This window comes from Mustela nivalis (assembly GCF_964662115.1).
Source record: "Mustela nivalis genome assembly, chromosome: 4".
Lineage (NCBI taxonomy): Eukaryota > Metazoa > Chordata > Mammalia > Carnivora > Mustelidae > Mustela > Mustela nivalis.
In genome coordinates, this window is record NC_139023.1 from 103240682 (window position 1) to 103263058 (window position 22377).

Below are 22377 nucleotides of genomic sequence, written 5' to 3' on the forward strand. Positions count from 1 at the left end.
CAATTGTCAATACTCATAAAAATAGAAATTTATGCATTGAAACACGAAGGTATTATAAAGCTCACTGAGAGAAAACAGGAAATAGGAGTTAAAGGGCAAGAAAAGATGAAATGTGGAAATTATACTCAAGAAGCCACAACTAATAGTAAGTGTGCACATTCTGAAAAGCGGTGACAGCATCTTTCTCAGAAAAAATACTGTTAAAAGTGTAAGGCCATATTTGATTCTGATTGTGCCATAGTGAATGACTTTTAGAGAGAGTTGGCAATGACTGGAAAAAGATATAAAGAAAGGATTTAGGAATCACTGTTAAATCTAATGTTATCTAGGAAGAATAAATGGCATTGCCCGCTGAAGACTAAGATACCAGTGATATTGAAACAAATCAACATATAAAGTGTTCAGAAGAGGAATGGAATTAATGAAATAAAGGAGAAACTGGCTGAGGTAAACTTAATGCATGACTTTTTCTTGTTTAATTTCTCAATGAGAATATATGTAAATATGCATAAAAACTAAAGAAATGTTACAACAAAGTATTTGAAATCTTACCCAGAAGTCTTACAAATGACACATACTAAAGTGAGGAGAAAGTTCATGCTTAGTTATACAAAATATGCATGCAGAGAAGTAAAATAGTATGGTTTTGGGGGGTTCTCCCATGATTATGGTTCTATAATATACATGCAGTTGATTAGGAAACTGAAGTGTTACATTGCCAGGTAAATCATCATCACAAACAGGTTTAGCATACACTTCTATTCTTTTGAAACTTACTAATTATTCACTGAAGAAAGCAGATGTGAGGGATTGGGAGCCTTGCAAAGGATTATTGAGAAATCTGAAAACAAAACCAGAAATGGTTAAGCCTATAATTATATTAGGATTGATGTGTAGGTAATATCAACTGAAGAATAATTTTCTAATGTAACGTGGGTAGAACATAAATATCTTTGAAAGTCTTATATTAGCCAAACAAATAGCAAAGGTGGAAAGTGGGCTTCCTAAACTCTGCATATAGTCATTATGGCCTCTTATTACCTCTTGAAAATGGCCATAGGCCATTATGAAATTCTTTCTCTCCAGGCCCAACTAAAACACTATTCACTGGATATGGAATTCCAGAAGAGCCGCTAAGTGATAATGGAGTCCAATTTATGTCACTGAAGCTCCAAACCTTTCTTAGCTCAAATGGAGTGAACTATATTCATTTTGCACTATACAAGCTAGCCACTAATGGCCTCATCCAGCACTTTGGACAGTTGTTCTGTAAGCACTTTTTGCTGGAAAGTGAGGAGGCTGAACGGTGCGACAGCCAGCTGCCAGAGGCTCTGTTGTCCTTCTGCTGTGTGGAGGGCGCTCACTTATCATTAGGTGAACTTCCCATGCTGTTACTTGTGGTCAAAGACACGACTGCCTTTTTTGATCTCAGAGAACCAGAAAGCCCAACAAGATCTTTCAGAGCAAGGTGATTTGGAGGAAAAAGCTTTAGGAAATGGGCCATGAGAACACGTTTTCAAGCTGCTCCTTTAGTGTTTGTTGTTCTTTCTGCCTCAAGAAAAATATGACTGTTTCATGACGATAAAAAAGTGAAGGGATAAATGAAGAGATGCAAAAGAGAAGCAAACAAAGGGGAGAACATATTTTCATAATAATGGATACCCATTTTCTTATCTGGTACTTGCAGATATCAGTAAACTGTATGCGTAGTTTAGACTTGAAATGCCTTAACTCAGCATGAGATGGTGGCTAGGACTCCAAATGAGGTTAATAGAATTTACCTAGAGGGAGTAGTTTATGATGCATTAGGATATGTAAAAATTTTTGAAAGTTTTATTTTCTTCCATTTTTATCCATTCTTTTGCATTTCTCTTGTTTTTAAATAAAATGTATAAACTGAATTAATGTTTATTATGCACCTGCATATATCTTGTAAATAAATAAATATGCATATATTAGGGGTAAACACTGAATTAGATTTTTACTTATAAAGACATGGAGGAAAAAATGGAGATTATCAATCCCGCGGAATGATCTACAAGATCATAATCAGAAGACCTAAGTCCTAATACAAGCAATGCCTTGATTCATTCAGTAATCTTAATCTCATTATTAAATTTGTTGTACTTCAACAAATGCTTTCTCTCCAAAGCAAGGGAAATAAGTATTTCCTTACATTTTCTTATGTTGCTATTGTTTTTGTAAAAGCATAATGATATAAGTCACAAAGAGTGTTTTAAAAATCTACAAGAAATGTAAAACACTTATACATTAATTTTTTTTGTTACTTTTTTTATAAATTTTTATTTTTTATAAACATATATTTTTATCCCCAGGGGTACAGGTCTGTGAATCACCAGGTTTACACACTTCACAGCACTCACCAAAGCACATACCCTCCCCAATGTCCATAATCCCACCCTCTTCTCCCAAACCCCCTCCCCACAGCAACCCTCAGTTTGTTTTGTGAGATTAAGAGTCACTTATGGTTTGTCTCCCTCCCAATCCCATCTTGTTTCATTTATTCTTCTCCTACCCACTTAAGCCTCCATGTTGCATCACCACTTCCTCATATCAGGGAGATCATATGATAGTTGTCTTTCTCTGCTTGACTTATTTCGCTAAGCATGATTCGCTCTAGTTCCATCCATATTGCTCTAAGTTGGTTTGTATGTGAGTTCATTACTTATTCCTTTTATTTATTTAAAAGGAATTATAAGTCTTCCAATTAACTGTAAAAGATATAACATTAGCTGAGGTATACTGACGCACTATACTTGACCTCAAAAAGTCAAAGGAAGGCAAATGAGAGATTTGTTCCAACTTATCAGGGAAGATTAGTTACTTAAGATTAGCAGACAGAAGACTCGGGTTCCAAAATGAAGCTTACAGAAGATAAGGGCAATAATTTTTTAAAGGATTTGTTTCAGAAGAATGACCTATCCAGATGGTTTTTGGTAAAGTGGATAAAATGTTCTGGTAATCAGGATAAGATAAAACAGTCCTCTCCGAACCTGTGGCTCTTAGCAGAGTAGTGAGTAGTGGAGTAGTTAGTAGTAATGAGGTTTGAATATGAATGTCTCATCAGGACTTTGAAGGCCTAAGAAAATAAACAGTACAAATCTAACAAAATGGGACAGTCTACTTCTCCTTTATGTTTTGTTTCATGCTTTGTTTTAATATAAGTTAGTCATTCATAAGTTTATGACCAATAATGATAAACACCTTTATCCTTTTAGAAATAATATTGTGATTTTATAGCATTTGGGTGGTAATTTTTGAACTGTAAGTAGTAGTCCAATTCTAAATCACTAAGTTGGAGGAGTTCCTCAGTGAAGAGGAGAAAGTCATAACCTAAAAAGAACAACTTACAAGCTCTACCAGAATGTGTACTCATTCAGCAGAGCTGAAAAATTCACTATTATCATAATTCTTAATAAACAGAAGCTATCATCTTTAGATTTTGTTTTACTTATTTGTTTATTAAGATTTTATTTATTTATATGACAGAGAACACGAGGAGGGGAATTGAGAGAGGGAACAGCAGGAGGGAGGGAGCCTGATGTAGAGCTTGACTCCAGGACCCTAGGATCATGACCTGAGCGGAAGGCAGATCCTTAACTGACTGAGCCATCTGGTGCCCCACCCTTTCAATTTTGAAAATACTTTTAAAACAATGAACAAATTATTCACATGATCAGTGACTTCCAGAGTTTTATTGTGTGTCCAGCATGTTTAAGGCAATGTCTTAAGCATGTACAAAAAGAAACAGGACATGTGTGAGGAACTTCTGTTCTAAAATGAACCTGGCATTTGAGTTGTCCTTTTTCTCCGGTTTATAATAGTTTACATAGCACTAGCATTGTTTGTTCCTAAAAAATTTCAAATAACTCATTTAAAAAACTGGCCTTGGAAGTGTTTTTGTTGATGTATATCTATGTCTGTATTATTATCTTTGGGCATATAATTAGTTATAATTAATTTTCCAATATTTGGTCATTAAGGTGAATTTACATTCTCAGTATTATAAAAAGAATGGAGTTACTATAACTGATTGAAAACAAATTAGAAATGGAAAGTCGTAAACCTGCAAAATGAAATTAGAAATATTGAAAGATATAAAAAGAAATCCTTATAGACGCATGAAGGGTAGTGGCAAACTATCCAGTGAAGATGTTTCATTCGCGTTTAAATTACAGAAAATTTCTTGAGTCATTTCTCTAGCAAAGGCAGTTATGTAAAGCCTGAGTCTACATAAAATCTTATAAGAAATTTTGAATTGCTTAAATAAACTCTCCCATGTCTACCTGATTACTATTTCTGTACCTTCAGTCCATGAATGCTTGTGGCAGAAATTGCCAATTGCCTTGGCCAAAATTCATTTTCCTTCCTAGCTATAAAAATAGTTATTGTGATGGAGTACTTGGCTATCCAGCTAACCATAACCTTTCAAATCTCCATTCTTGCCAGGTAAGGTTACATGTCCAATTCTGGCCAACGGTATAGGAGCAGGACTCAAGAGTGCAACCTCTGAATCATACCTTTAAAAGTAAAGGAGGATATGAATTATTTCTTTTTTCTTTCATCCTTCCAGTGGACTGTAAGGTGGGCATTGTGACCAATTTCAACCAAACTGATGATGTTATAGCCAAGGAATGTCAGAGCCAAAGAAATGGAAGAATTTTACATCTCTGACTCCTCTGGGTCCTTTGCCAACCCTGAATCACCTGTCTGGAGAGTTTCATCATAAAGAAATTAATTCATGTTTATCTTGTGTAAGCACACTACCTCAGGATGCCTTGATACCATGGCCTACCCTGTATCCTAAAATAACTTTTGATGAAGATAGTCTGGGAGACATATAAGGACCCTTTTGTTTTAATAATATGAGGAATGGGATTTGCTACAGAGTTGCTAGGACATTGGAGCCTGGTTATTTTCATGTTTTTCAACAGTAGCTAACTAAGGGTCAACATTTCAGAATGAGGAATACCAACAGTTTGTTTCAGGCTATATTTCTATTAACTTAGATACATGCTAACTAGAATTATTATTTAGTAAAATAGAATAGAAAATATATGCTGGTAATAATGTTTTCTAGGCGTGTCCAGAAATGTTTGTCATCCAGTAACTACCTTAGACAGTGTTGTTAAAAATTGTGTTAATTTGAAGAGTCTCAGTCATTTCTCCACCCCATCCCCTTCTAGATCCCTCTCAACACCTTGCTGAGAGTTTTTGCCACATTTTTGTACATTTTAAAAATAAGAGCTTTTGACAACACAGGTGTTGCAGCCTTGACTAATAGTGAATTTTCAGGGTCTTCTCAGGGGATCGAGCCCCACATCGGCTCTCTGCTCAGCGGGGAACCTGCTTCCCTGCCTCTCTCTGCCTGCCTCTCTGCCTACTGGTGATCTCTCTATCTCTCTCTGCCAAATAAATAAATAAAATCTAAAAAGAAACAAAAAACAAAAGCAAAAGCAAGTTTTACTCAGTGCCATACAACATCAAATGTGGCAATATTGTTAAGATGCAACATTGTAAAATGGTTTATTATCATAAAGTACATAAGCCAAAGCTTATTAAGCCAAAGCTTATACCTCCCAAAGTATGGGAGGTATTCTTAATGCATTTGATATAGAACAATTTGCTTTGCTTCTGCTTTGACTTTCTGATTTCCTATGATGTTCTGGTATTCAAATCTTTTCACTATCCTTTCACTTTTAGTGTATGATCCCAGTAAAATTTGTTAAATGTTAGCCACTGCTGAATGCGATTTAGTGACATTGAAAGAGCCACTGCTCTCTTTATGATAATTGTTATTTAAAAAGTGTCCTTTTTCATGTTTTCTTTATTTGGATTTAAACTTCTTTTTCCCTTTGAAGCTCTTCATTTGCAGGATAATGTCAGTTCCTTCCAGGAAATAATAATAATAATAAAAACATTATCCAGTGAAAGAGGTTCTATGCTTTTATTTAATAGCCTCACATTTATGTGGCTTTTAAGAACAGTCTTTCAGCTTCTTGATACTAAAATTCCTCTAATAGCCACGTTTACTTTCCTATAAGAACCTTCACTACATACGCGATGCTACATAAAACAAGAATGCAGGGCAGGATTTCTGATGGTTAGATGGACCTGTGACAAGGACAAGTTAGTCATAGTCTGTGGAAATGCTTCTAGAAGGCAGCAGCCTCACAGGCAAATGCTGAGAGCCTATCACCAGGGATCTGCCCCCTGGTGGATTCCATCGGAGAACTCTGATTTTATCTATATTTCAAGAAGAGATCTCCCCCACTCCCTTCCCATCCTCAAATTTGAATTCTTGTGTGTCCTGGAGCTGATAATGTTAATGGTAGTCCACAGCATCGAGTCTGGTCCAAACAACTAGGAATTAAATCGGGTTCGCTGCCAAAAGGTGAAAGGATTTGGCTAGAAAAAAAAATTTCCTCAGTCAGACAGAAAAAATACAGGGAAAACTAACGTAATGTGGCCAAAGCTATCCCTGCCTAGACATAGGTGTGTCTCAGACGAGCGCGCATGTGGACTCATAAAAGGTTTCCTGGTTTCCGAATGGAAGTGCTGTGAATCGCCTCATACATAAGCGAGCCAGCTAATTCCCCATGGCTCAAGACATCCTCTCATTGATTTATGATGATTCTGCGGCAGAGCCCACTAAATTGCAGAGGATGTGCGGTGAACTCTGAGAGCTTAAAGAAACCTGTCTCGTGGACAAACCATATTTTTTTAATAAATATATTTTTCACGCTCAAGATTCTACCTTTTTTTTTCCTACCCGATATTAAAATATGTGCCTGAGAGTTTCAGGTGTCTTTTGAATCATTTATTATGCACTTTCATTTTCAAGAGCATCAATATTTAGAGAAATTACTAATCCCGAGGATGATTTCTTTGGAAAGAGTTATTTCCACCTTAATTCTTCACTTTTTCTCTTCTACGAGTTCCCAATATTTTTTCTTTCCCCTCGCTTCAGTGTTTTTCTCCCTAGAGAGAGCCCTCTGATTTTATGCTAAAGCCCCTTGCACTTGCTTGGCCTGGCTAGGTTTTCTGCATGCCCATGAAAATGAAGAAACCTGCTGTACCAAGCCTGTGGTTGAATGTAATTCTCCTACCCCATGCCTGATCCTCAAATCCATGTATGCAGTTTAAAACAAACCTCCCAAATTAGTCTTACCATTGTCATGTTTTTATTCATTTAGGTCCTAGAAAACCTTGCTTTTAACTTAAAGAAATAGTAGGAACCACTAAAACCATGCCAAAATTTCAGAAGAGCATTTCAAAAATCTGGTTAAATGAAATGAAAGCATGAACTGAAGAAGAGAATTTAATGATTAAAAAAATGGTTTTTATTCACTAAATTGCTATGAATTAATAATATTATAACTTTATATTAGTGGTTTTCTTCTATCTCAGCTATTATTTAGTAAGTATAAAAATCATATCTATCTTTTTTATTCTTCTATGTAGTCTATTTTATTAGTTTGGGTGACTATTAAGTAAGTAATGAAAATGCAAATTTCAGTTGATATAGCATCTTTCAGCCTAAAATCTAAAAGTCATGAGCTGCTTAATTTTTTTTTTTTCCACTTAGCTTTGCGCTTTGAATGACATCAGTGTGGATTTGAAAGCATTATTTTTGCCTTTACAAAACCCTGGAATCCTCTCTTGCAATCACAGGATGGATGCACTCTCTAAATAATTCCCTGTTTTCTAAAGGAGATATTGCTTCAGGCTGTAGGATCTTCACATTGAACAAGGCACAAAGAGAAATGGCCATTCTATTCAATCATTCATTTTCAAGAAGGACAGGGAAGACAGTGTTGGGGGTGGTGTAGAGAAAACAAAAGCCAGTAGAGTACGTTTGCTTTATTTTCTATTTAGGGTATCCATATAAGATTACTCTCTTAACACACACCTTTGTCTGTGAAGTGACATTTAAAAACCATGACAATAAAAGAATAAGAGAGATTGTGTAGCTTTTATTTTGTCAATATATCACAATTAACCTAACATCCAGAAATAAAAGGCAAAAAGATCATTTCTTCATTTTCAGTATCATGTGTGTGAATAGATTTGTGTTGGGTAATTCCAAGTATTGTTTATACACTGAAATAAGACAGTTTTGTATTTAAAAGGCATATATTCAATAAAAGAGTACCTCAAAGACTTCCAAAATATTCTCTTGAGTAGAACACACTAAAATCAAAAGCGGAAGGAAATTGAAGCATTATTGCAAAGTTGTGTAAAGTTAAGGCATTTTCATTTTAATCATTCAAATGTTGATATATGTCAGATCTAGCCTATGTATTAATATAATCAACACCAAATATAGAAAGTAAATATCTAATATTTTATTTCTATCAAAATCTATCAACTATGTATTATTAACTATATACATTAGAATTCAATTAATCCTCCCTTTTGTGTATAATGAGTAGGGAAATAAAAATCTCTGTAAAATGAAATAAAATGTTTTCTCCAGATTTCAGATATTTAAGCTATCAACTTGACACTTTTCTGTGTTTACATGATTCATATGTGAAGTGTTATCAGAAATTATAATTATGTGATTGAGCAAGATGTAGTTCTCGTTCAATTTAACTTCATTCAAGTGAAAAATAAAATAAGGTTCAGTCTTCAATGTTAATTATATTTCAAATAATCCTTTCCATTAGAGGATTTCTAAATTACAACAAATAGGAGGTAGGTATGTAGTTTACGTAGCTGTATCTAATCTTTATTATGAAAATTACTAATAAGAATATAGTAGACATAGTGATTTGAGGGCAAGGTTATATGGAGACCAGAAATACTATATTAACAAAATGTTATATTTCCTTAGTAATAACTCAGATTTAATCATTATATAACATTAAAGTTATATTTTAAAAACCAAGTTCCACTAATATATTTTAAATATATTTAGTATTTTTAAAATACAATTCAATTTTTAAAACACAATTTACACATCATTCTTTGGGACTGTGTCCATGATGCCCATTCTTCTCGGATGTTAAAGAAATGCCCACCAAGTATATAGGGTGTCTTTCTTAATGAGGATCATATTCACAATTGGGCTTCTAGTGGATACTGAAGAGATATTAAAATTCATTTTAGCACATTAGCAACAGGAAGGTGAGGATATAAAAGCATCATTAAATAGCAACTAAGATATCAGATGCCCTGTTCTCTTAGAGTGGTGTTTTCACTACAAGGAAGAGAGAGAACATAAGGACGCCATAGCTATCAGACCAACCCTGGCTCAGATAGGGAAGGAAAGGAATAAAAAGGAAAAGAAAGAAGGATTTGTCTTTGGAAGACTAGTTCTAGAGTAGAGTGGGATTCCCAGTGTCCTAGAAGTCTTGCTGTTCAGCAGCAACAGTTAATGAGACATTATTTTGTTCCCCTCCTGCTCCTGGGGGAAAAGACCATGTAAGTCTATCTGCCTTACTTGTTCCACTCTTAGTCACACTAATATGGTTAACGCCATATTTATCTTGGTGATTTTTAATTTTATAAGTATTTTTAACTTTAGGACTTTGCTACCCACCTTACTCTCTACCCTCCATCCTAAAATTTATGTGGAATACAATGTTTTAAAATATAAAACTCCTGGGTTGACATTTGCGTCAGACCAAGATTAAATGAAAGGGATCCAATCTACTTTCCATCTGAAATGGAAAATCCACATAAAGCAAACACACAAAACAAACACACAATACAAACACATAATACAAACACACATAAAACAAACACACAACACACATTCTCAAGAATGTGTGATTCTTGAGAAATGAGACTCAAATGAGGTGAGACCTACAAATGTCTTAGTTTAAGGCCTTGGAGAGTTTCCAGGCGATGGCATGAGGAAGAGGAGCTGAGGTGGAACCCTAAGCATACCTGAGTTGAGACAGACCTGAGAATCTAAGTAGATTAAGGTGTTTAGAGAATGCAGGACAGAGTGCTAGAGCAGAGAGATCTGTACAGAGACAGGAATCCAGAGATCTGCAGAGGGCCCCTTGAGTAGTCAGTATGTACATCTGAGGAAACTACCTGGGGCATGGGAAAGAGCCACTAGTAGGGACTAGAGGTAATGGTACCCAGGGAGAATAGTGTCTGTTGCCGTCAGCCAGACTGGAAAATCTCTCAAGATATGGGGTAGAGCACAGAGAAGGTCTTGCCTCAGAAATGGGGAACATTAGGACTGGCCTGACTCTGGCTCCATTCTCACCAATAGATCTTAAAAACAAGATCCCCAAAAGGATTAAGCTATTTCTAAATAGTTTATAATCCCAGAAAAAAAAAATCAAGAATATTTATAACAATACATCCAGAACCCAATGTCTGGTATCCCATCAAAGATGACCAGGCATTCAAAGCAGCAGCAAAATTGGAACAATGATAAGGAGAAAAATCAATCACTTAAAACTGACCCAGAACCGATACAGAGATGAAAATTATCAGACAAGGACATAAAAAAGTGTTTATAACTGTATCCCATATGTTCAAGATTGAAGCAGAGCCTTTGGTGATACATAAAGAAAGTTACATTGAAATTTTAGAGATGAAAACTATAGTGTCTGAGATTAAGATACACTGGATGTGATGCCAGATTATGAAGACTTAAATCAGATCCTCTGCTCTAATATTCATAAACTATAATAACTTTTTTAAGCTTAGTTTACTATTCTGTAAAACAAGACTAATAAAACCTGGTTAAAGGTATTATTGCAAAGATTAAAATGAGATGATGATAAAATGAGATCATTAGGTAAAACATTTAGCATAGTGTCTGGCACACTGTAAGCAGGCAATAGTTTTGTATTTATTATGCTACTCCTCTGCTCAAATTCATTTCTGGCTCCCTACTGCTGGAGGAACAAAGTCCAAACTCTCTAGCTGGAAATTCAAGCTCTGTGCCATCTGGTTTCAGTCGTTTGTCCAGCCCGATTTCCATGTTAGCTTATGTAGCAGTATTTCAGTCAAACCAAAATTCACTGTTCTCTTTATATATCTCACAACTCTTCGCCTCAATCCTGTTGAATTATGTCTCCCCAAAATTTCATATGTTGAAATCCTTACCCCATTACCTCAAAATGTGATAGCATTTGGAGATGGGGGTCTTTACTGAGACAGTTAAGATGAGGTCATTAGGGTGGGTCCTAACCCCATATAACTAGTGATCTTATAAATCGAGGAAATTTGAACACAGACATGCAGAGATGGAAGACAGTACGAAAACATAGGGAGAAGGCAACCATCCACACGCCAAGAAGAGAGCCCTGGGACAAATCCCTCCATCCCTGATCTCCAGAGAGCCAACCTTGCCAACACCTCAGTCTCAGACTTCTAGCCTCCAGAACTGTGGGAAGGTCTGTGGTTTAACTCTCTTCCCCCCAACCATCCGCATGAAACTTTGTTACAGCAGCGGTGGCAAGCTAAGACACTGCCTTCTTCACTCTTCCCCTCCATATCTGAATGTCCTTGTGCACACATCCCAACTATGAACTTTCATTTGAGATTTAGATATCTTGCCAATTTCTCCATCAGAATGTCTTTATTTCTCTTACTAGCATGTACTCTCTCTCTCCCCTCAGGAATCCTACAGTGTAATCTATATTCTTACGGCACTGACCCTTTATACATTTTGAGTTGTTAGTTTTATGCCCTATTGCTCCACTTGGACTGACATTTCCTGCAGAGTTGAATCTCTTTCCAATTCATTCTTCTATTCCCCACAGAACCTAGCAGTTCCAGTATGTGGTAGATTCTCCATTAAGATGATCTTGATGAATTAAGGCATAAGTCATATGTCAAAAGACAACTCATATAGGTATGTATCTGTGTGTGTGTGTTTGTACAACTTTTAATTGGGTTTTCCTTACTAGATAGTAGACTCCATGAACGCTAGGGACTTTATCTGTCTAATGAAAATGCTAATTTGGCTTTCAAAAAGCCCATACTACACTCAAACAATAATGTATTGTTTTCCTACATGCATTATGGCTAAATAATACATTCTTAACAAATTCAAAAGGTAAATAATTAACCATTTTGTGATTCTTTGCCCTAATTGTACTTATGTTGTCAGGAATAATAACGTGTGTCATAACTCATCTGCTTTCCTGTGGTAATCCTGCCACTTCATCGGAATGCTCCGATGCCTTCTCTGATGTAAGATCTCTTTCCTCAAAGCCTCTGTGTGGGTTGTGGTTCATCACTTCAAACATCACCACCCCCTCCATATTTACCCCGTGTCATACATTGCCTTTTGTTTTCTTTACATCTAGAGCTCAAGAGCTTATTTTACATTTCTGCTTCCACAAATCAATGGAGAATAGTAATAACAGCAATCCTTCATTGTTTTACAAATCAAAAGCTAGGAGGACAGCAAGAAAGAGGTTTTTTAAGATTCACCTCAAACTGCCTCCTCCACAAAAACTTTCTTCACTTTGACACACATAGAATTCTTGTCTTTCTGCTTCTTCTCCCTCTGTGTGTGTGTGTGGGGGGGCATATAACAAATGTAACATTTTATAATGGCTAATTTTTCACGTTTCCCTTCCCTTTCCTAAACTCTAAGTCCAAGAATTATTATAGGAAAAATGTCTTATGAATTTTTTGCCTGTGTTTCCTCAGAATTTAGCACATGCCTGACATGGGATAGGCTCTCCCTGAGTGGAAGTGCACTAGCAACTCATAGCCTCCAAAAGTACAACAGAGAAGTCAGGGCTGAGAGATTTATGGTTTATAATTATTTTCTTCTTCCCCTTCCTCTTCATTAATATTATCACTACTACTGCTATTCATTTTTGGTTTTGCCCAGTTCTTTGTTTTTTATTTTTTGGAAAATTATTCCAAGATAAGAGTCACATCTGGTAGCAGTGGCAGTGGTGGCTGCTTTTGTTATTATTATTATTCATTATTTTTGTTGCTGTTGTTATTGTTACTATTCTTTATCAGGAAATCCAAATGCAGGTTTACATATGTGAACCATTAAAAAACTAGTTTTAAATGTAAATAACACCAATATCCTCAGTGTAGGATGCTAGAAAATAAAAGATTCATTTTTATTAAATCTATGGTCCCCTAGCACTCAATGATTTAGAATAATGTCACCAGAGTTCTTTGCCCTTTTACCATGATTATTTGGCCTCCAGGTAAAGGCATTTCCCTGTGGTTCACCCAAACCTCAGCTGTCTCAAGAAGTGGTTTCTCACTTTCTAATTTGCAGATTGTGGTTTTATTGACATTTATGGGAGTTACAATGGGCAAATAAAGAGTCCTCAAGGGGTTTAAAATTCTAGCATTAACCTTCTCTGTATAATTAAATGCTCTGCATTTCAAAATATTTTATAGATATTTGCAATTATAAATTAGTGCCCTCTCCACAAGAAGGCCATTGTGATTGGGCTTCTGGGGAAAAGAAAAAAAAATTTTTTAAAAGATGCCCTCGTCCCGGGAGGTCACTGGCTGCAAGATATGGGGAGCTTGGCTTAGAGTCAGGCAGAGCCAAAGAATTGAATAATGTTTCGGAGACTAAACATGTTATGTAATTGTGCACAGGGAAAGAGGAATTCCTAACAGAGGAATCAGTTCAAAGAAGATGGAAGTATAAGTAGGTGAGTCCTAGGCAGAATCCCAAAAGGCAGGGTAAACATTCATTGAACATCCAACAGCAGCCCCAAGCGTACTTGCATAGAGCAAAACAGATTGGAGGCACAACCAGTACGGAACATAGTATAATTCTGCTGTCAGTTATCTGAAAATAATAGTGGAAAGGCATAAATAAGCCCAGTGACTGGTGACCATGACATCAAGGTCAAGTAGGACCAACCATAAAATATCCATGTTGATAAAGTGGCTGCTGGTACAATGTGTCCTTAATTTCCCCCTTGTTTCCTTTATTAGATTCACTATCGCTTGAAATGAAGAGCAGATACATAGGTTGATCTTGGGCTGATACAGGCTCAGGAAATGTGGATGTAAGCTGCTGAAGTAAAATGAACGTGTGGGAGACAGCAGAACAATTAAGATTTCCCCTGGAGAGAGGCTGCTGGTGCTTTGCCCAGATTATCCTTACTGGACCGATGCATTTATCATCTGTTGCTGTTAGTGCCGACTACTCATAGGTACAATTGCACCTTTCTCCAGAGAATTGTCCTTGACTGGCAGAAACTGTCTTGCTAGAAGTGCCTGAGAACTTCAGCACCCTCTAAAGAGGAGGACAAAAATTAGGCATGGGTTAGCTGATGCGGGGATGCAAAATTGTAACCCTAACACACTTACCTCTAAGGCATGACAACTCTGTGATGCCTTTCACCCTCCAGACCTCCCCATGAGGTTAGACTTAGTCCAGACTTTGGTAAAAACCATCTATTTGCTTAGCTTTTTGCCCCACCTTATCCTGCTTCTGTTTATTCCCTTACAGGTATCTTCTGAGGGCACTCCAGAAATGCTAGCTCCTATTAACTTGTCCCAGGCTCTCTCAGGAAGCTGATCCAAGAATCCTTTTACTGATGGTTCTTACAAAATTTAAAACCTTTGATATGGGATGGGCTCTGAACCTCAGAGGGGGTGAAATGAGCCCTTATTCCACCAGTTTGTGCTGCGTGAGCTCTCTGAGCCTTAGTTTCCTTATGACCAAGAGGGGAATAATAACATTAACCTCCTTACAAGGTTCTGGAAGGATTGTTAGTAGTCCTGTGCTAATTATGATAGTCTGCATTCATGTTTTAAAAATCACATTAATCATATTTCATTGTTTCATTCATTCATAACCCTCTTATTAAGTTCTTTCTACATACTAAGAGTACTAGACTCCATACTACAGTGATAAGCAGACAAAAATAACAATGCTTACAAATTAGTAAAATGAGAATATACAATGATTTGGGGGCGCCTAGGGAGCTCAGTCAGTTAAGTGTCTGCCTTTGGCTCAGGTCATGATCTCGTGCCCCTGGGAATGAGCCCCATTGAGTTCTGCACTCAGAGGGCAATCTGTTTCTCCCTCTCCCTCTTCCTCTGTGATCTCTCTCACTCTTGCTGTCTCTTAAATAAATAAATAAAATCTTTAAAAGAAAAGAACATATGGTAATTTAGACAAATACATTGGAAAAATAATGCAAGAAATGGGTGTAGTAAATTAGTTTCAATACTCAGAATTCTATATGCTGTATAGATGAAAAAACTGACTATTTAAAAGTTAACTAAGTTACCCAGTATTGCAAAATCAGGACTAAAGGAGAATGCAAATCCAGACCTCAAATCCTGACTTAATAGCAAGGCTATAACACCTCAAACATATGATAAGTATCATCTATAGTAATAATAATAATATCGAATTCCTGAAGAACCAACCACCCCACCCACTGAGTCAACACACCATCTAATGTTTGTTTTTAAGAAAGGGCAGCTTATCCTCAGAATTTCTCATTCAGGACTGCATGAAAGATCCAGCCATTGTGTGAACGTGTCCGCTTCCGAAAGAGGAAATAGAAGAGACATTAGATCTGAGAATTAGTGAGCATACCTTCAGCCTAGGATTAAAAGGATAAAAAGGAGGATTTCGGAAGGAGGTAGAAATGAAGGAAAGAAGAAAATATGAGCAGCGTTCATAGGAAGAAACGGCAATATTGACAACTCAGGCTACCTAAGCAATCATCCCAGTTGTGCTTCATTAAGAAAATGGTAACAAATAAATAAACAAAATAAAGAAATGAACCTGCCTATGTATGAATGATGAAAGTGTGGATGGCACACCTGTCTGCACCACAAGGATGGGGTTGGAGGAAAGAGGAACAATTATACCACCAGGCTGTTTATCTATTTCTAAATCTTGAGCTCAGCTAATCCACGTGGAGCATGTACTCCCCAGTAGGGGAACTGGGTTCAATAAAACAAATATGAAATAATGAATGTAGGGAATTCTGGATTATTTTCTTCTGAAAGTTTAGAACATTTCAGTACATTTTATTCATAATGATACTTAAGTTTTGACATGGATGGAAGCCTGGGATTCCGCGACTGGCCATCCCCGACAGGTTTTTTGTTTGTTTGTTTGTTCGTTCATTTTGGTTTTCTCCCAAAGATTTCAGAGAGAAATTATGCACCTTAGTTTACAGATGGACAAACTAAATCTCAAAAAGATTAAATGTCTTGCTCATGTCTTATTTTAGCTGGTAGAATCAGTGCTTGGAGTCGCTTTTTTTAATGCTCTGTTATTAATTTGAATCACTTGCTTTTTGTTAAGAAAATTTAATTTTCAAAGAGATTATATGTGTACAAGTATATAGCAAAATATCTGGCATATTTTGTAGTCATGCAGTATGTTTTTATCTTTTACTTAAAAAACTATTGTGGTAAAAACACCTTACATGAGACCTACCCTCTTAAATTTTAAGTGTGTAATACATTGTCATTTCTATAGGTTCGGTGTTATACAATATGTCTCAGGAACTTAATGTACATCCAGTTATATTTTAGATATTTTCTTACTACATATATAACAGATATTTTATATACATATGCTTATCATGAAGCTAATCTTCTTTATCTTGCTTAACTGAAACCTGATGCATATTGATTAGTAACTAAATATTTCTCCCTCCCCATAACTCCTAGCAACCACCATTCCACTCTAATTCCATGAGTTTGACTATAGTTACCTTATGTAAGTGACATCATGTCATGTGGTATTTATATTTCTGTGACTGACTTATTTCACTTTACATAATGTCTCCAAGATTCTTCAATGTTGTTATATATTATAGAATTTAACTCTTTTCAAGTCCGAATCATATTCCAATATATATGTATGATATTTCATTCTCTATTCATCTGTTAAGGATATTTAGATCGTTTTCACATTTTCACTATTGTGGGTAGTGCTATCATGAACATGGGATTGCTAACATCTCCAAGAGATCCTGATTTCAATTCTCTGGGATAACCCAGAAATGAGCTTTTGTTGGATCATACAGGAGTTTTTTTTTTTTTTTTTAATTTTTCAAAAACTTTATACTGTTTTCCATAGCAGCTGCATCATTTTGTATCCCACCAATAATGTATAGGAGCTCTAATTTCTAAGAGCACATGAGTGGCTCAGTTAAGTAAGCATCAGACTTTTGATTTTGGCTCAGGTCACAATATTAAGGTTGTAATATGGAGCTCTGCTTTGGGCTGCACTGGGCGTGGAGCCTGCTTAGGATTCTCTCTCCCGCTGCCCCTCCCGCTTCTGCTCATACATGCACATGCACATGCTCTCTCTCTTAAAAATGAATGAATGGATGAATGAATGAATAAATAAATAACAAATAAAAATATTTTTAGAAAATGCTCAGTCAGTTAAGCATCCCACTCATGATTTCGGCTCACATCATGCCTGGTTCTTGCTTCCTAGTGAGTGTGGAGTCTGCTTAACAATTTCTATTCTTTTCCTTCTGCCCCTCCAGCTCACTCTCTCTCTCTCTCTCTCTCTCTAAAATTAAAAAATATATATATTTTTTAAAAAATTAAGATAAATCGGGACGCATGTGTGGCTCAGTTGGTTAAGAGGCTGCCTTCGGCTCAGGTCATGATCCCAGCGTCCTAGGATCGAGTCCCAAATCGGGCTCCTTGCTGGGCGGGGAGCCTGCTTCTCCCTCTGCCTCTGCCTACCACTCTGTCTGCCTGTGCTCGCTCACTCTCTCTCTCTCTAACAAATACATAAAATCATAAATAAATAAATAAATAAAATAGATAAATCTTCAAAAAATTATCTTTCCCTTTGCCTCTACCCCTCCCCTCTTCCTCTCTAAAAAATAATAAATAAATAAATAGATAGATAGATATATAAACAATTTTTAAAAACGTCTAATTTCTCCATATCCTCACTAACCACTGTTTTGTTTTGTTTTTCCATAATAGCCACCTTAACAAGTGCGAGGTAATATCTTATTGTAATTTCATTAGCATTTCTCTGATGATTAGTGATATTGAGAATTGTTTTAGAAGTCTGTGGTTCGTTTCTGTATCTTCTTTGGAGAAATATCTATTTGAGCTGTTAGTCCATTTTTTTAAGTAAGCTATTTGTTATTTTATTATTGTATTGTATGAGTTCCTTATATACTTTCTAAATTAACCCTTTGGTTTGCAAATATTTTCTCTCTTTTCAAGGTTGCCTTTTCACTTTGTTGATTCTCCTATGCAGAAGGTTTTTAGTTTGATATAGTCCCACTTGCTTATTTTGGTTTTGTTGCCATGCTTATGGTGTTGTACCCTTGAAATTGTTACCAAGGTTAATGTCATGAAGGTTTTCACTTAGATTTCTTTCTTGGAGTTTTACAGTTCTGAGTCTGTGTTTAAGTCTTCGATTGATTTTCAGTTGATTTTGTGTGTGGTGTAATATAAGGGTCCAATTTCATTATTTGCATGTGGATATTCAGTTTTCCCAACACCATTAAAGATCCCCATTGTATATTTTGGGACCCTTGTCCTTTTTTTTTTTTTTTTTTTTTAGAGAGAGAGAAGGTAAGGGGGAGAGGGAGAGACAGAGAGAATCTTCAACATGGGACTCAATCTCAGAACCCTGACATCATGACCTGTACTGAAATCAAGTCAGACACTTAACAGATTGAGCCACCCAGATGTCCCTCTATTTTTGTTAAAAAAATAAAACTCTTTGTGATGGAGATAGCATTGAGTCTGTAGATTGCCCTGGGCAGTATGGACATTTTAACAATATTAAGTCTGTCAATCCATGAACATGACATGACTCTCTATATATTTGTTCTGTTTCTTTCATTAGTGTTTTGTAATGTTTAGTATACAAGTCCTTCACCAACTTAGTTAGGTTATTCTTAAGTATTTTATTCTTTTTAATGTTGTTATAAATGGAACTTTTTTTTCTAATTTCCTCACCAGATAATTTGCTGTTACTGTATAGAACACAACTGAATTTTGTATGTTGATGATGGGACAATTTTAATGCTTTCTTTCCAATTTGGATGATTTTGAAAAATTTTTATTATTTTTATTTATTTTATTTTTTCCAAAATCAAGACATATCAGTTTATTTCAATATAAAGATCTTTTAAACATATACAATTATGTCATTGTTTAGAGAAAGTTATTTCCTGGGGTGTCTGTGTGGCTCAGTAGGTTAAGCACCTGCCTTCAACTCAATTCATGATCCCAGGGTCCTGCAATGGAGCCCAGAGCCCCATGTCAGTCTCCCTGGCCATGATTTTTATTTATTTTTCTTATTTTAATTGCTCTCGCTAGGACTTCTAGTACTATGTTGAGTACAAGTGGTAAGAGTGGGCATCCTTACCTTATTCTTTATCTTAGAGAAAAGGTTCTCACTTTTTCACTATTGAGAATGATGTTTGCTCTGGGCCTGTCACTAATGGCCTTTTTTATGTTGAGGCACTTTCCTTATATTTCTCATTGTTAAGAAATTTTGTCATAAGGGAATGAGGAATTGTATCAAAATTTTCTGCATCTTTTGAGATGACCAGGTAATTGTTATCGTCTACTCTGCTAATGTGATGCATAACATTAATTTTTGTATGTTGAACCATCCTTGCATCTGAGGGACAAATCCCACTTAGTATTGGTGTATGATCCTTGTAATATTCCGTTGAATTAGGTTGTTACTATTTTGTTGTGAATTTTTACATCTATATTCATCAGAGATACTGTCATATATATAGATAGATAGATAGATAGATAGATAGATCTATCTATCTATCTATCTATATATATATATTTTTTCCTCCTGTGATGTCTCTGTTTGTCTTTTCTATCAGGGTAATATTGAGATCAAAAATTAGTTTGAAAGTGTTCCCTCCCCTTCATTGTTTTGGAGAGTTTGAGAGAGACTGGTGTTAATTCTTATTTAAATATTTGATAGAATACACAAATGAAGCCATGTGGTCCTGGACTCTTCTTTGTTAAGAAGTTTTTGATTATGAATTCAGTCATCTTACTTGTAATTAGTCTGTTCATATTTTCTATTCTTTCATGATTCAGTATTTGCAAGTTGTGTCTTTCTAGGAATTTTTCCATTTCTTCTAGATTATCCAGTTTGTTGGTACATAATTGTTTACAGTAGTCTCATATGATCCTTTTATTTCTGTGGCATTGATTGTAATGTCTCTTCTTTCATTTCTGATTTTATTTATTTGTGTTTTCTCTTTTTTTTCTTCTTTAGGCTAGCTAAAGTTTGTCAATTTGAAGTAATAAGGAAGAGACATCCAGCTATTATATAGATAGATCCAAATTCTGATGTAGTGGTACTCTCCCCTCTCCTCCATAGTGCCCTATGCTCAGAGAATTATGCTGTGACCTACTTTACTAATAAAATATTTTCTGTTCTTAATAAAAAACTATTTTGCCACCATAATGAGAAATTATTCTCCTCAACTGTAAAGATTTTACAACTTCATAGCTGGGAAGAAATTAGAAATTTTTCCTTGTTTCTTATCACTCTACAAAAGAGTTTTAGTTACCAGATGATTTAACTTCAGTATCTAAGAAATGTCTCTTTCTAAGATAAGTAAAAATATCCTAAAGAATAAAAAATAATACAGATAGGGAAAGAATAAAGAACTACTTTTATTGAGGGTAATTCTATCTTTATTTGAGATCATTGTATCTCATTTCATATTATTTTTTCTTAGTTTAATGGAAAAAATATTTTTATCATAAATTTCCAGTGCTAATAAAGAAAGAGATGGATAGATTTTTTAAAAACCAATATTGGTAGTACATAGCTGAATTCCATGATGTCTCTCTCTGGACTAGATGGTTACAAAGGGAAGAAAATGGAACCCGGAATTCAGAAACAAATTATTATTTTCATAGAGCTCTTAAGCAGGTATTTAAAAAAAAAAAAAAAAAACCAGTACTCAAGAAATGAGTAAGCTACTCTTTAGGGAAGGCAATAGTTCAATATCTTTATGTTATTATAATATAATTATTTTAAGTAATTGGGTTAATGGAGGTAGATCCTATATTTTATCAAATAAAGGTAGGTTAGACAACTAAGTGGAGAATGCATAATGATGCTTCCCTTGTTGGGGCACATGGGTGGCTCTGTCCATTAAGCATCTACCTTCTGCTCAGGTCTTTATCCAGGGTCCTGGGACCCAGCCCTGAACTGGGATCCCTACTCAGCAGAAAGTTTATTTCTCCCTCTGCCCTTCCCACTGCTCATGCTCTCTTTCACTCTTGGTCACTCTATCTCTTGAATAAATAAAAGCTTAAAAAAAAAAAGATACTTTACTTGTTATCTATGCTGTATAACAAATTGCCCCCAAATTTAACAGCTTTAAATAACATTTATCATCTCTGTGAGTCAAGATCTTGCTGTGCTTTAGTTGGGTGTTTATGGCCTACTCTCTCAGAAGTCTGCATCACGGTGTTATCTAAGGTTGTAGACATATAAGTATTCAGCTGGAGGAGAGTTCACTTTGAAGTACACTCAGGTAGCTGTTCACAGGTCTCTGGGTCCTTGCTAGCAGAAGACTAGAAGTATCAGCTCCTGGCCTGTGGCTTTATCCTCAGGGCTTCTTACATGGCTGCTGGTTACCCCAGGGTACAGATTCTGAAAGAGAAATCCCAAGATAGAAGCCATCCCAAGACAGATCCCAGGACAGAAGCCATCTGCTTTTTGAATTGGCATCTAAATGCTTTGGCTGTATTCAAGTCATTAGAAGTGAATCACCAAATCTAGCCATACTCAAGGCAAAGGATTACATAAGAGTATGAATATGACGAGTCAGGGATCATGAGGTGTCATCTTAGAGTCTGCCTACCACAGATAATATCTACTTATGACTTTCATTGGTAATAGACACATTCCCTTTCCTCTTAAACTCCTGAAAGCAGCTCATTGTCTTCACTAATGTTTGGATATCATCAGTGAATGAAAACCAGTGGAACCCAAGGTAAGGGATATAGGTAACTCTGGTACTGTGTGGTTGGATTTCAAACCTCAGGGCAGACTGACTGGAACATATCCATGTCATCTCAGTGGTATTAATTTTCTAATGCATAAATAGCAAGATTTGTGTTTTTATCTAATTTTCCCAGGAATCTACAAGGCTTTGTGTTCTCTCTCTCTCCTCTTTTGTTTTCCTTCAATTATATCATAATGTTAATTCTTTACTCTTTGACCTTCATTGAAGGTTATTTACTATGTATCATTGCTATCCAGACAAATTGGGCAGATGAAAAGCCTGACAAAAGGTCTTGGTCTCTGTAGATATGACTTCTAATGAAAGAAATGAAGTGGGAAAGATTATTCCTTTATCTGGTTATTTCTTAAGCTAGCAAATATAACTATTTTTATCTGAAGTCACTAAAGCCTTCTGT